The sequence below is a fragment of the Petaurus breviceps genome, unplaced genomic scaffold, assembly GCF_028583685.1.
Source record: "Petaurus breviceps papuanus isolate PSGF00001 unplaced genomic scaffold, PetGlider_PUasm1.0 120, whole genome shotgun sequence".
Classification (NCBI taxonomy): domain Eukaryota; kingdom Metazoa; phylum Chordata; class Mammalia; order Diprotodontia; family Petauridae; genus Petaurus; species Petaurus breviceps.
The window spans coordinates 4312433-4318432 of record NW_027185627.1 but is presented as its reverse complement, the minus strand read 5'-3'; positions in this window follow the sequence as shown (position 1 = coordinate 4318432).

The following is a 6000-nucleotide window of genomic DNA, read 5'->3' as shown; positions in this document are numbered from 1 at the left end:
CAGTGGTAACTTGGGAGCAAATAGTTTCAGTTCAATGATGAGGTCAGAATCTAGATTGGTGATAGGAGGAAGGTTAAAAAAAGAGTAAGAAAATGAAGGCACTGAAAGCATATGAATCTGATCACAAAACCATCCAGGTAAAACCCCATATTTAAAAAGTGCTTTATTGAGGAAAAATCGAAGAACCGTGTCTTTGTACCTCTTTAACACACAATCTGTAGATTTTTCCCTAATCTACACAGTATGTTGATCTCTTTCCAACCATTTGGAGAATCAGACTTGCACTGACATTTCTGTCATAACTTGTATCTTCCCATTTCAGAAAGGATTTCTGAACTTTTCCCTTGATTAGAAGTGGGGGGGGGGGGTAAGAATCCTTTCATCTGCTGTTCTTCTGAAATTCTGTCATGTGCTTCTGATCCAAAATTGGGCAGAGGGTAAGGTAGTTGTCTATAATTAGGAGTAAATTGAAATGTCTTAAATTACTTTTTAAAATTCAAGAAATCACTTGGCATATGAAGGACTGACTATTTGTATTTGATAAGAGTAGAAATCAACAGAAGAGTGGATGGAATCTGAGAAGTTGGGTTGATGGTTTCTCAGAACCAGCTATATAGTTACTGTTTCAGAAGACAAGAAACAGAGTTTGTTGTGGCCATCACCATAGAAGGAATTCTCGAAAATAGGCCTCACCTTTAAAATAAATCAAGTCAATAAGCATTAATTAAGGACCTACTATATGCCAGACACTGGGCTAAGTGCTGGAAATACAAAGAAAAACAACCTCTGCTCTTGGGGAGTTCACAATCTAATGGGGGTGGCAACATGCAAAACTATATACAGGATAAATTGGAGATAATCAGTTGGAGAAGAGATATTTGCAATAAATGGATCAGAAAAGGCTTCTTGCAGAAGATAAGACTTTAGCTGAATCTTGAAAAAGGCCATAGAAGACAGAAGGCAGAGATAAGAAAAGAGAGAATTCCAGGAATGGGAGAAAGTCAGGGAAACTTCAGAGTCAAGAAATAGAGTGTCTTATTTGAGGAACAGCAAAGAGACCAGTGTCACTTGATCACAAAGTATATGGAGGGGAGGAAGATTTAAGAAAACTGGAGATATAATAAGGAGTCAAGTGTAGCAGCAAGCACCCCTGCATCCCCAGGGTGGCTGCTCACACAGGTTCTTGGATCTGCTTTGTTAAAGGAAAGCAACTCAAAATGGGTTAAGAAGCTTACTTTAATCAGTCAGACATATATCGTTTACCTTGCTCAGGGGAAAAAGGTCAGCACCCCGAACCTCAAAGTATACAGGCAGAATTATCAAGACAGAAACAGATCAAGTAGACAGATTTCCAAACTCTCCAACCATTACATCCATACCAAATCAGCATCTGGGTTTTTCAAAGGGGGGTGGGGGGGCCTGGACAACGGCTTCCCAGAATACAGATCAAATCACAGAACACTTCTCAAAGTGAGCCCCCAAAACAAAGCTACACATCAGGGCTTATATAGCCTTCTCCTGGCTCAGAGAATGTAACAACCTTATTGACTCACTGGCCAATCAAGAAGTATCTACTGAAAAACAAGCCTCCCTCCCCAGGCTTCAGGTGCATTTTAGCCTAGGGGCAGGGAAGATCTTCCAAATTTGCATTCCCATTACATCAAGTCATTTTAAAATGCCTTTAAAAGACAAACAGGATTTCCTGTTTGATCCTGGGGGCAATAGGGAGCCAATGGAGTTAACTGAACAGGGAAATGAGATGGCCAGATCTACACTTTAGGAAAAATCACTCTGATAACTGAATGCAAGACATAGTGGAGTATGAAGACACTTGAAGCAGGGAGACCAATCAGAAATCTATTGTAATAGTCCAGGAGTAAAATGATAAGGGCCTGAGCCAGAGTGGTGACAGCATCCGAGGAGAAAAGGAGGTGTATATATAAGAGATGTTATTAAGGTAGAATTGACAAGACTTGGCAATAGATTGGACATGGAAAGGGAGGGAGAGACATTGAGGAGTTGAGAATGACACTTAGATTGTGAGCCTAGTAAGGGAGGATAATGGTACCCTTGAGAGTAATAGGAGAGTTAGGAAGAGAAGATTTGGGAGGAAAGATTAGTTCAGTTTAGGATATATTAAATTTAAGATTTCTAGGAGGTATCATTTGAAGATATCCAATAAGCAGAGTTTAAAATGTGAGACTGAAGATTTGATAAAAGTAGGACTGGATAAATAGATTCGAGAAAATCATAAAATAAAAACATAGAATGATAGCTGAATCAGTGAACCAGCATCTTTCACCAAGTGACATCTTCCATCAAGTAGAGAGGAGAAGAGAGTAGAGAAGTAGAGAAGAGTCTAGAATAAAGCTTTGAGGATTCCCACTGTTAGTGGCTGGGACATGGATGAAGATTCAGCAGAGAAGACAAAGAACTGGTCAGACAGGTAGGAGGAGAACAAAGAGAGAACAGTGTTCTATAAAGTATAAAGGAGAAGCGTGTGTTACAAATGAACAATGTCAAAAATTGCGGGGCAGCTAGGAGGTGCAGTGAATAGAGCACCGGCTCTGGAGTCATTTGGACTTGAGTTCAAATCCGGCCTCAGATACTTAAAACAAAACTAGCTGCATGACCTTGGACAAATCACTTGAAAGCCAACACTAAGTGGTTTTTTATGCCAGCTCTAAAATGACACACAAGACCATGGAAGTGTGAAATGAAATCATAGGCCAGGCAAGATGATCAATGCAATCTGTTTATTGATACTATGAGCAAGGTTTTTATAGAGTAATGAGACAAAGAAGGTAACTATAGGTCACTAGGCTTTCTAATGCTGCTTTATTCAGTTTCAAAATGCCAGACAGTGATGTCAAGTAGGCCTTGACGGTAATCATGTCCTTGCTGTTTCCATACACATGAATAGTATCTAAAATGTATTAAAAATCTTAAAGGGACAGCCAGGTGGCTCAGCGAGTAAGAGCACCAGCTCCAGTGTCGGGATGACCTGGAGATCGAATCCTGGGCTCAGATACTCAGCACCACACCCAGAAATAACTGGCCGTGTAACCTGGAGCAAGTTACTTAACCCCGATAGCTTAAAAAAAAAAATCTTAAAAGGCAGCTAACATCTTCTGGCTGGAATCTCAGAACAAGGCAGAGCCCTGGATCTTCAGGATATCAAGCAAGCATTGCATCACTGGAAAAACCAGGAGCAGACTATAGCCTGATTCCTGAATCAGATGTTTTGGCTCCCTTCAACTTAACCCCAATTGCCCTGCCCTCTCCCCTCCAAAAAAGCAAAATCAAAAATACTGCACATTTTCTTTACACTTACACACACACATACATATATGCATACACATTGCATGTGTATATACATGTGTATATGTTCTTTCCTCCTTGAATCAATTCCCCTTTACCCCTTCATTTGGGGAGTGGGGTGGAAAATCATCCCAACATAACTGATGGACACCCATGCTCTTTCTCTATGTAGACTTCTTCTAACTGCCTTGTCATTTTAGACAAAATTCTTAGTAGTTACATGTATCATCTTCCCATATAGGAATGTAAACAGTTTAACTTTATTAAGTCCCTTGATTACTCTTTCATTTTTACCTTTTTAATGCTTCTCTCGATTCTTATGTTTGAATGTCAAATCTTCTATTCAGCTTTGGTCGTTTCATCAGTAATGCTTGAAAGTCCTCTATTTCATTGAATATATTTTTTCTCCTGAAGGATTAGACTTGGTTTTGCTGTGTAGGTCATTCTTGGCTGTAATCCTAGCTTTTTGACTTCCAAAATATATTCCAAGGCATCCTTTAAAGTATATGCTGCTAAATCTTGTGTGATCCTGACTATGCCTCCACAGTATTTAAATGGTTTCTTTCTGTCTACTTGAAGTATGTTTTCTTTGACTTGGAAGCTCTGTAATTCCTGAGAGTTTTCATTTTGGGATCTCTTTCAGGAAGTGAATGGTGGATGCTTTCCACTACAATTTTACCCTCTAGGTCTAAGATATCAGGGAAGTTTTCCTTTGCAATTTCTTGAAGTATGATGTCTAGGTTCTTTTTTTGATCATGGCTTCCAAGTAGTCTAGTAATCCTTAAATTTTCTCTCCTCAATCTATTTTCCAGGTCAGTTGTTTTTCTGATGAGATATTTCACATTGCCTTCTATTTTTTTTTCATTCTTTTGGCTTTGTTTTATTGTTTCTTGCTATCTCACAGAACCATTAGCTTCCATTTGTCCGATTCTCATTTTTTAAGGAATTATTTTCTCCAATGAGTTTTGTACCTCTTTTTTCCATTTGGACACTTCTACTTTTCAAGTTCTTTTCTTCAAGTGAATTTTTGTACTTCTGTTTCCATTTGGTCTATTATGTTTTTAAAGGAGTAATTCTCTTCAGTTAATTTGTGTATCTCTTTTACCATTAGGCCAATTCTCTTTTTTAAGGTGTTATTTTCTTCAGTATTTTTTAATTCCTCCTTTACCCAGCTGTTAATTGTCTTTTCATAATTTTCTTGAATCACTCTCATTTCTTTTCCCAATTTTTCCTCTACCTCTCCTATCTCTTTCTTTAATTCTTGCAGGAATTCTTATTGAGCTCATGTCCAATGAGTATTTTTCTTTAAGGCTTTGCTTGTAGAAGTTTTCATGTTATTGTCTTCTGAGTTTGTGTCTTGTTCTTCCTTGCCACCATAGTAGCTTGTTATAGTCAAGTTTGTTGTTGTTTGCTCATTTTTTCCAGTCTATTTCTTGACTTTGAAATTTTTGTTAAAGTTGGGCTCTGTTCACCTAGGGGTGGGGAGGCCCTGTCCCAAACATCAAGCCTTTTTTGTCCTGCTGTTTTCAGAGATAGTTATGGAAGTCTGCAAGTTTTAGGTGCTTCTAAGGTGGTATTATCCTGGGAGAAGTGTGGTCACTGTTCTCTTAGTCCATGCTCTGGTCGGTGACCAGGTCCCCTGCTCTCCTGAAACCACAAATGCTAACACTCCTCTTTGTCTTAGAACGGAGACCAGGACCCCGGCTCCCTTGTGACTGACCACAAGTGCTCCTCTCTACCCTAGAACAGAATTGCTATTGGCACTGTAGTTGCCCATCAGCACCAGTCAAATCCAGTGCCAGAAAAGGTGTCTCCTATAATCTTTTTCTGACTGGTTGTCTGACCCCCTTACTATATCTGGGCTGAAAGCTCCCAAAGCTACTGCCACTGTTGCAGTGTCTCCAAGGCCCACCACTTGTGCTGGCCCCATGTGAGCTGTGCTCTGAACAGACCTCCACCCCAGTATCACAGACCTTCTTCACCCTGAGCTTTTGTTGGCTTTACCATGCCAAAGTTTGATTTGGGACATTATTTTAAAGTTGTTTGAAGAATATTAAGAGACTTCAGCTATGTTGCTGCCTCTAATTCACTCACTCCACCTCTCTGCTCTCTCTTTTTTAATCAGATCCACTAAGATTTTTATCAATTGTATTAATCTTTCCAAAGAACTAGTTTTTTTGTTTTATTTATTATTTCTATGAACTTTTTGTTTATTTGGGTTTTTTTTTCCAATTTATCCATTACATTTAAAGTTATAAGAATTAGGTTTATATTTTCCTCCATGTCACTAAAATTTATTTTCAAGTTGTAATTTCACCCCCTGTTCGGCTATGAACACAGTATTATGATTCTTATGCTCTTATCTAATTATATATTTCTCTACCCTTTTTTCTCCTTAGTCAAATAAATTCCCCCTTTCCATTTTCCCCTTCAGCTCATCCTGTTCATTAATTTTTTGAAACTTTTTTTTGGTGTCCCTTTCCAAAAAGAATTTCTCTGACTCTCTTTACTTACTCTCTCTTTTCTCTGTATTCTTCGTGTAATCAAAGCTTCTAAGGTATTTTGGGCTTTCCATTTTAGGTTCATTCTGTCACTGCTTTGAAGGGCTTGCTCCATGAATTTCCCTATTCTATTGTTCCTTATTCCCAGCACAATGCCAATTATTGCAAGAGTCAGAGA